A 9,905-nucleotide genomic window follows, 5' to 3' on the forward strand; every position below is an offset into this window, starting at 1 on the left:
ATCTTTCAGAACCTCAGTGTCTTCAACTGTAAAATGGGCACAAATATTAGAAATTAAATCTCCGCGTTCTTAGGAAAGTTAAATTTTTCTCAGTCTCGTAGTTGGCATCTTGTACAGTCTCAATACCTTTAGGCTCTCCTAACTTATGCATTATTATGACTTAATGTTGCAATTATTACTATTGATGGTAATCAGAGAAATTAACCTTTCATAGGGAGCTGTTTCACATTGCCAGTATGGATTCCTTGTGTTTAATCCACATATGTATTTGCTTAAGAAGTGCAGCCTTTAAGAAGGGAATAACTGTTGTATTCGCAGGGCGTGCCAAAGCCAGTCTCCAATAAATATGGGTTAAAATAATGAACGAGAAGATAGTGGTCACCTTCCTATTGGTACTGCTGAATTTACCCTCAGGATAGCTGCCTAATTCATTTGTGCATGACTTGGTGAGAAAACTTTCCTGCCAGGAGAAGGTTGGGGTGAGGGATACAGCAGATTATTTTCCTCTCTCCCAGTCTCCTAATAAACCAGCCTCTCCCAGTTTCTTTTCTAGCTATTCTGTTTTCTCTTACATAGAATACTTAGGTGATGTGCCAATAAGTAGTGTATGAATACTTAATGAAGGTGGAATGAATTATAAATGGCATGGAATTTATCTACATTGCTTCCTTGCTGATGGCAGAATGGTGCTTTAATCTTCTCTCAAGACATAGGAGTCAGTAGGTGAGAAAGTATCCTAGTTGATAAGCTTAAAAATTGTTACCGGCTGCCATCTTAAGTTACATGGAACCCAATACCATGTGGCAGAGAGGAAAAGGTTTGACCAGGAAACGTGGTGAATATGATGCTGGCAGGAGAGAGATGGAGGTGGTCCCTAAGGGCACAGTTATTGCTAGAGTAGAGAACTCGGAATAAAGACAGACCAAGGCTTGGGTGGGAGTTGTAGTTACCACTTACTCATTGAGATTGAGCGCCAGTGAGACAGAGGTCTGAAAGGAGTCTCTAGTCCTTTGATTTCAAGGAGAAGCTATTGAATGACCCTCTCCAGAGAAGGGATTTCTATGTCCTTCCTCCATCCCGAAGCCATCTGTCAACAGTGAGCTCCACAAATCCAGTGAACTCTCATTAAGAAAAATAATAAATAATCCCCCACATCTCAAAGACTTGATGCACATTTTTTTCTTGCTCATGTAACAGATACCTCTTTTGGGTGGCTCTCCCCCAAGTATTGATTTAGGGGCCCAGGTTCTTTCCATCTTGTGGCTCTGCCATCTTTATTATGTGGTTCCCACGTGTACTAAGGAGGTTCTCTCTGTGTCAGCCAGTCAGAGGTGGCAGTAGCAGGGAGGATTTTATGGACCAGGTCTGGAAGTGGAGAATTTCAGCTCTGCTCACATCCATGTGTCCAGAACTCAGTTGTATGACTGTGCTCCCTCCAAAGGAAGCTGAGAAATGTAGTCTAACTGCCCTGGTCAAAGAAGCGGCAGATACGATCATCAGCTAGCAGTGTCTGCCACATTTCTCGAATCTCCAAAAACATATATTCTTAGAAAATAATAGGGTAAATATTGTTGCAAAAATGTCATGAAGTGTTTGCGAACTCTTTTTTTTTTTTTAAAGAAATCCCTTTTGTTTATTTTTTTAACACATTAGAGTATAATTGCTTTACAATGTTGTGTTTGTTTCTGCTGTATAACAAAGTGAATCAGCTATACGTATACATATATCCCCATATCTCCTCCCTCTTGCGTCTCCCTCCCACCCTCCCTATCCCACCCCCTCTAGGTGGTCCCAAAGCACCGAGCTGATCTCCCTGTGCTGTGCGGCTGCTTCCCACCAGCTATCTATTTTACGTTTGGTAGTGTATATATGTCCATGCCTCTCTCTCACTTCGTCCCAGCTTACCCTTCTGCCTCTCCGTGTCCTCAAGTCCATTCTTTACGTCTGCGTCTTTATTCCTGTCTTGCCCCTAGGTTCTTCAGAACCTTTTTTTTTTCTTCTTCTTCTTTAGATTGCATATATATGTGTGAGCGTACGGTATTTGTTTTTCTCTTTCTGACTTCACTCTGTATGACAGACTCTAGGTCCATCCACCTCACTACAAATAACTTAATTTCGTAAAGAAATCCCTTTAGACTCTTGTGTTTGCATGCAAAGTGGAAATTGTTTTAATTTGGGGGATGTTACATGGTGCTGTGGTTCATCCGTTTTATTCATATTCATATAGAATTCTCTTTGAACTGCATATATAATTAACAATACAGCCATGGATGTGTAAAGTTTTCTACTGTCTCAAGGGTCAGTAAACTTTTTCTGAAAAAGGCCAGGTAGACAATATTTTAGGCTTTGCAGGCTCACTGCACAGAAGCAGCCCTAGAACACGTGTACACAAATAAATGTGGCTGTGTTCCAGTAAAACTTTATTCACCGAAATAGGAGGGGGACTTGGTTTGGCCTGAGGGCCAGTGCTCCAAGCCCTGTAGTGTAATATGGTTATGGAGTACGTAAACAAAGCACCGAGAGGCCTGCACACATGCAGTGCTCGGTAAATCATAATCTGCTCTACTTAGCTTGAAATGAATACAGTTCTCTGACTTCAAGTCGTTGAAAACGCAGTGGATTCAGTGGGGTTACAGAGGGATAGCGAAAGTCTAGAAGCATAGACCTTAAGCAGTAAAAGAAGTTTATAAACATAGAAGGCTTGGGGAAAGCGGATATTTTTACTTATGTCTTTATTTCCTCCCCAGTTGTTTGGATTTTTTTTTTTTCCAGTGAGCATATTTTCCTATTGTAATTTTAAAAAAGTTACTTTAAATGTATGTATTTCCAACTTTTTGCTGACTCAGAAAAGAATGGTGCGTTTTCATGCCGAACATGTGACTGATTTTCATTTTTCAATAACCAGCTGCAGTTATGTTTCAGAATTGGAGCCTGAACCACAAAATACCCCTGAAAGAGTTTAGACAGAGCCCGAAAGGCTTCGAGGAAGGCAAGGTCTCCGCTTCCTCTTTTGACAGTTTAGCTGACCGAGGCACTGGTAAAGGGGAAAAGAGTGGTCTTTGAGGATTTCCTCTGGTCCCTCTGCTGTCACCCTGCTCAGGTCCTGGAGTGAGCTCATCAGCTTCGTGTGGACAGGCAGGGTCCCTGTGCTGGTACACAGTAGTCACTTATCCGTGCTTTGCTACGTGCATTACCTAACCCTCATTCCCAGTGAGTAGCCCAGTCGCTGGCATGTATTACACACTCGTTAAATGAATACATACTGGATTTCATTGGAAGGATGCAGTGAACTGAAGGTAGTGGATAAGATTGTATTTACAGGCCAGGTTGCCTTATTCCTGTCTGAGCTCTGGGGATGCAGCTTTCCCTACTAGAGTTACAATAAAGAGAAACATTTCACGAGACTTTAGGACTCTTGCTGTGATAGGTAAGATTACCTTGTGTCAGGTGACATGATTAACCTAAATGAACCCGAGACAGCATCCCGTGAACATTATCATGAAGAAAAGGAGATATCAGTGTCTATCGTCTGCTCTGGTGATAAACAGGGCTTTTCATCAAGATTCCTTCTCATTTATTATGTGCTGCCTGGTGCTTTTCCAAAATAGAGAAATGTAAAACTTTAAATGCGTCTGCATTTTTTTTCCCCCCGATTTCAGTTTTTATCAGCTCCTGGTTTCTCTCTTAATTTCTCCACGGACTACAGTTCTGATTACTATCCATCTACCCAGATGTCAGTCAAATATCACACTTTCTTTGTTAAAATAGGAATATAAAAGCCGGCCAGAACGATAGCCTTACAAAAACCACATCATAACACGACAGCTTTGTTTGGACTTTAGGACAATTGTAGAAATCATTAGAGAATATCTTCTTTAGGGATTCAGCATGTTTGTTCTCCACTAGATTATTATCAGAACAGGGTTAAAAAAAAAAAAAGAAAAAAATTCCTCGTTATTATTTGAATCAGTTTACAGCCACTCATGAATTACAGGCTCACACCCGAAGGGGTATTTTCAGCTTAATGGAAACAATTCATCAAACACTTCAAATCCTTTACCAGAGTCTACGTTGATAGATGGACACTTCTTTAATGCAGGTACATTTTACGGCAGCCCGTTTCACACAAGTTAGCATCTGTTAAAAAGTAAAGCCGTTAAAAGACACTTTCTGTGTAATAAGGGAACACTGCAAATGGCCTAAAAATCACAGTTTTAGAAATTGTGCTAAAATGATGGTGATGGGAACGCAAGTGGGCATATTTGTTTTCAAACAACACTTTCCTGGTCTGCTCCGGGTTTAACCCGCTGAGGTGACACGTTGATTTTCAGGGAGAGCTGATATTAATGGAAAGTAACACTCTTGGCATTGACTGCGTAATAATAAGGGAATCGTGTGGAAACAGGAACATGTGTTTCCCCCAAGGTTTTCGGTGCTGTTGAAGAGAAGAGCAGTCGTTTAAGATACGGTTATGAATCCTGAGCTCTTCTGAAAAGAGATAGCAGCCCACCTTAAGAGAGAAAGTTAAAATCTTAGAACGTTGGAAGCCCGTAAGCATGCATGGCCACTGCTGAGACTTCTCTGGGGGAAGGGGAGGAGGGGTTGGGATCTAATCTTGGGCGTCTGAACATGTCCTGGGGTAAATTATAGCTCATTAGTGCCGGAAGGGAGCTTAGAATTCATCTTGTCCAGCTACCTCTCGTTTACAGATGGAGAAACCGAGTCCTAGTCAAACAGTAACTTCTCAGAGGCCACTCAGTGGAAGGGGGTGGTCCAGGCCCGCCTCTGACTGCATCGGTTTCGCCCTGGGCTGTAGCGCCCTGCCTTGCACGTGGTCATTGCTTAATAAACGTTTGTTGCACGCTCGTGCGAACACGTGCTCTTTTTAACTCCTCTAGAATGAGTTGAAGGTAGGAATTAGGACTCAGAAAGTTAGGTGGAGTGACTTTGCAGAACCAGGCAGCATTTTGGAGCAGGTGGCGCTCTGGCTGGGAAAATGGCAAGGAGTCATGGTATCTCAGCCGGGGCTGGGGGCGGACTACCCTCCGCGATGATGTCTCGGGGAGGGCGGCTGCTTGGCCAGGAGGCTCCCAGATGTGCTTGAGATTCACACTGGGAGTTCAGGCTGCCACTGGGGCTGCCCAGGCACAGTTCGCAACAGCTCAAGGTTGGGGAGGCAGGTGGGAGTTCAAAACCTCACTGTGCCCCTTGCCAGCTCCATGTCTTGCCTTGCCCTGCGACTCTCAGCATGTTACACGTCCTCCCAAAGCCTCGCTGTACCTCTCGCTCTAAGTATGAAGTAACCCCGACCTCAGAGCCTCACTTTGAGGGCTGTGTGATCATATAGGGGGCTCAACGAATGTCTGTGTCAGTGAATTCACTTCATTTTAGAGAGAGACGATTTGTTGGCTTTGTTGAAAATTCTGGTCCTGAATGAACTATTCGTACTTTTTTTAAGGAACACAAAAGCAGAAAGTTTTATGATATTTTGTTTAGATCAGCTTGTCTGACTCTTGAGAATTTTCCGATTGGATTATGCATAACGTTCGGCTGGATTTGAGAAGCCCCAGGTTATGGTTATGGGGCTTCTAGATGTTATGGAAGGTTCTAGATGTCCAAGCAGCCAACTCGGTCCCACTGCTCGTAACCCTCCCTCCCCCCCCCCACACACACACCCGGTCCTCTTTACAGTTCACTGGCCACGACACTGTTGCAACCAGATTGTCGTTCAATGAGAGCGAAATCCTTGCCTTGGAAGCTTCTCTTCTCTCTGGCAGTTCCTCCTGCCTGCGTCTTGCAAGGCAGGTGCAAAGGGCACTTCTCTTAGCCCTGCCTCTCACCGTGTTCCCCTCTAGAGCAGGTCACCAACTGTCACCAACTGTCATTTATTTCTTCTGTCTTGTTGAGGCTGGTCTTTCTCAAAATAAAAGCTAACCCACTCCTTAAAATCTGGCATAATCTTACCCACAGCCTCACCAAAGACAACCATGGTCGTCACTGTGTGTTTCCATTACCTGTTTTTGTGTATGTGAGTAGTGAGCACCCTGCAGACATCATTTTGAATGCACCCACTTTATAATATTGAGCCTTTTCCCCACGTTGCTGTAAACGCTTCCTAAACCCATCTTCGTTTCTTGAAGGTAGCATTTAGAGCCACGGAGAGTGCCTTCAACCCCTTGAATCTATAATAGGTCGTTTACTATGACAAAGCATTTCCAAACCTTTCTCTCTTCCACCATCATAACACTGTAAGTTTAGTATGGGGGGAATGTAATTTGTCACCCAAACAGGATCCCTTCTAGAGGTGAAAGGGTGCTATTAATAAGCATGCCAGGGCAACAGGTGTGACCTGGGGCTGTCCTGGGCAAACTGAGACGTGGTCACCCCAGCTAGGCAAGACCGGAGCCATTTCAGGTTACTGATGAAGAAACACAGAGGGTACGTGTTCAAAGACGCAGCTAGTAAGTGGCAATGCTGATCTCAGAACCCAGGACTTCGGGCTCCTAATCTAGTGTTTTATAAACCGTACCCCAGTGCAACTCCGCCGGATCTGCACGGCTTTGTAAATATCCTTAGAGAGACACACCCTGGTGTTTATCAAACAGATAACATAAAATAATCTCTCTCTCCTCCTCTCTTTCCTTTCTCTCTTCCTTTTCTTCTTTCTCTCTCCTTCCCTCCCTCCCTCCTTTTTTCTTTCTTTCTCTCTTTTGTCTATTTCTTTTGGACCTCCAAGCCAGGTTCCTGGTATTTGGTGGAAAAGGCGTTGTCTAAAGAGAGGTGTACTATCGGGGATTAAATGCCCCTTTAATAAAAGTCAGTGCCTGATGTATTGTTTTTATTAAGGATGATCTGCTCGGGAGAATGGTCTTATGCACTTGCCTTAGTGTCTTATAAGGCTAAAAGCTGATCTGAAATAACATCCACAATATACCACAATCAAAACATTTAAGGAGCAATTATAATAAAAGGGACTAAGGGAATTGGACTATTTCAAAACCACCTCTTGTATCAGGCAGGGGTGAGGGAGAGTCTGACGGACACTGGTCCTTCGCTACCCATCAGTCCACAAAGACCGTTCGGTATACCTGTTCCTATTCTTGCCTGACTCAGTGCAAGGATATTCTGCTTCAGGGTCTGCGGGTGCCCCTGGCAGTGGCATGTGGTGGTGAAGGGTCCAGGAGGGGTGCGTGTGCATCTTGGGTTAGAGCTCGGGTTCTGGATTTAGCCTCCTAAGGGTTCTGAATCCCAGCTGAGCTATCAGCTCCGTGTTTCTGGACATGCTGTATTCCCTAAGCCTTTGGTCTCCTCGTCCGTAAAAAGAGTCGCTGTGAAAAGTGAGTGGAAAAATAAATGTAATTACCATTTCTTTTTTTTCTGGGTGAGAACATTTAAGATTTACCCTCTTAACAACTTTCACGCATATAATACAGTATTGTTAACTGTTTTACGAGGTGATGGAGGTGTTAGCTAATACTGTAGCTACTGTGTATCGAATTAACATGTTGCACACCCTAACCTAACACAATGTTACATGTCAGTTACATGTCAATAAAGCTGGAAAAAAAAGAAGGAAAAACAAATAGTGCTTCCCACAGGAACTGTACATAAAAAAAAAACCCAGATCCATATGTAGTTTGGACATGCTGTTTTTATCACCATTATTCATTTTTGCCAGAAACTGAACTACCCTCCCACATACAGACACCAGCCACGGTGTCTCTATCTGGGGCTGTTCTTTCAAAGATTCCCCCAAATGTCAATTCTCTTGGCCCAGGGCGGTGCAAGTGGCAGGTGTGATTCATCAATGAAATCAATCTGGGATTTCCAATGGACTCTGAAATGAGTTGCTCTGATAAGCGAAGATTACATGAGCTGGGCAGTAATCTGCCAAAGTCCTTCAAAGCAGTGTTCCATGCCTTCTCAGCGGAGCCTGCGTCCAAGAAGCTGCACTCTGGCTTTGGTGTCTGAGGGATAGGGCTTCTGTCTCAGAATTTCCAGTGATCCACTAAGCATGTTGATATCCTCCCCCAACTGGCCCAGATCGTCCCACAAAAATCTTCTGACCTTGGGTGAAGAGGATACGGGCTCCTCCTCTGTGTCAGATGCTTTGCCCTCACACTGTCTTACGTAATTCTCAGTACAGCCCTTCAAGACGCATTCGGTGATCCCCCCTCTCCCCTTGTGTTCATTATAAGGAAACTGAGGCTCATTTGAAGAACTTGCCCGAGGTTATCCACTTGCTAAGTAGAAGGCCATCCTTTGGAACTGAATCAGCCTGATGGTGAACATCCATGTTATTTTTCCTTCATATTTTAATTTTCATTATCAAAGTAATATATGTACGTCGTAAAGAAATGTTGAAAGCCGAGCAAAAGTATAAAGAAGGAAGTAAAAATGATCCAGACTTTTAGTCTTAATCAGTATTTTCATTTTGCTACAAATCTCCTGTTTTTTCCCTCTGGGGCTCTGTGTGTGTGTGTGTGTGTGTGTGTGTGTGTGGTGTATGTACATGCAGTAATGATACTAAAGAGGGATTTTACTGCGTATCGCGGCAAAATTTGATTTTGCTCTTGTCATTGAATATTCTCCTTTGAATTTTTCTATCATTAACCATTATTAAATAACCTTTACAAAACAATGGCTGGGCTTCCCTGGTGACGCAGTGGTTGAGAGTCCTCCTGCCGATGCAGGGGACAAGGGTTCGTGCCCCGGTCTGGGAAGATCCCACGTGCCGCGGAGTGGCTAGGCCCGTGAGCCATGGCCGCTGAGCCTGCGCGTCCGGAGCCTGTGCTCCGCAACGGGAGAGGCCACAACAGTGAGAGGCCCGCATACCGCATAAAAAAAAAAACAAAAAAAACAAAAAACAATGGCTTACAAGCTGTATAACATTTCTTCACACACACTTGTGTTCATATATATCATAATTAATTATTCCTTTCTACAGAAATTTTGCTTCTAGTATTTTTAAATCATAAATAGCACTTAGATGAACATCTCTGTTTAAAAAAAAAACTGATAGCAGCAGGTGGCTCTGTCTGTTGTTGAGTGTCTTCCATGTGTAAGTACCATGTTACCTGCATCATTTAATTTAATCCTCATAGTAACCGCATGAGATAGGCGTTAGTAGTACCATTTTACTGATGAAAAAGCAGAGGCTTAAAGAGGTGAAATACATCACCCAGACAGACGCAGAAAACTTGTGAGAGAGGAAGAGTCAGATGCAAGACTTGATGAAGGTCAAGTCTGTATCCCCTACTGCACAGCTTCCCATCAGAGCCGTGTTTGTTTCTCATACGAGCCTGGAACAGGCCTTGCTCTTCAGTTTTTGGTATCAGTGACTGAGCTGACCTCCGTGAAACATACCCGTCCTCCAGACACGTGCAAAGTGCCTTATTTCTCAGCCGTTTCGCTGCCCCTGGGATGGCCAGGCTCAAGCCACCCCATCTGGCTGCCCCCCCAACTCAAAAATCCCCTGGACCATGGGACTGGGATATGGCCCGGCCAGCCACCTGGGTTCACCCAGTGGTAGGTGGCAGGGAAAGTGATTGACATGAAGCATGTGTGTTTGGCGGAATTGGGGTAAGGCGGGGATGTCTCTTTTAAGGCTCCTCCCCAAAGAAATCTGCCACCTCTGAAGTTGCAGCGAGTGTCTCAGTTTAAGGATTTTCCCAGCAGGTAGCAAAGTGACTCCCTCCCTGTCAACTTAGACACCAAGCAGAGAGGCTGGAGAGCATCTCTCAGTTTTGCTTCTTAGCCCGACTGCCTTGGATCACAATCGTCTTTACTCGGAGAGTGAGCTCAGCAGAATGGTCTTGCACTTGTCACCTCCCTCCTGTCCCGTGAGACTCTGCCCTTAATCCCCCGATCGGCATTACCCAAAGACAAGGCTTTCTATGACATCC

The sequence above is a fragment of the Lipotes vexillifer genome, unplaced genomic scaffold, assembly GCF_000442215.2.
Source record: "Lipotes vexillifer unplaced genomic scaffold, Lipotes_vexillifer_v1.1 scaffold443, whole genome shotgun sequence".
Lineage (NCBI taxonomy): Eukaryota > Metazoa > Chordata > Mammalia > Artiodactyla > Lipotidae > Lipotes > Lipotes vexillifer.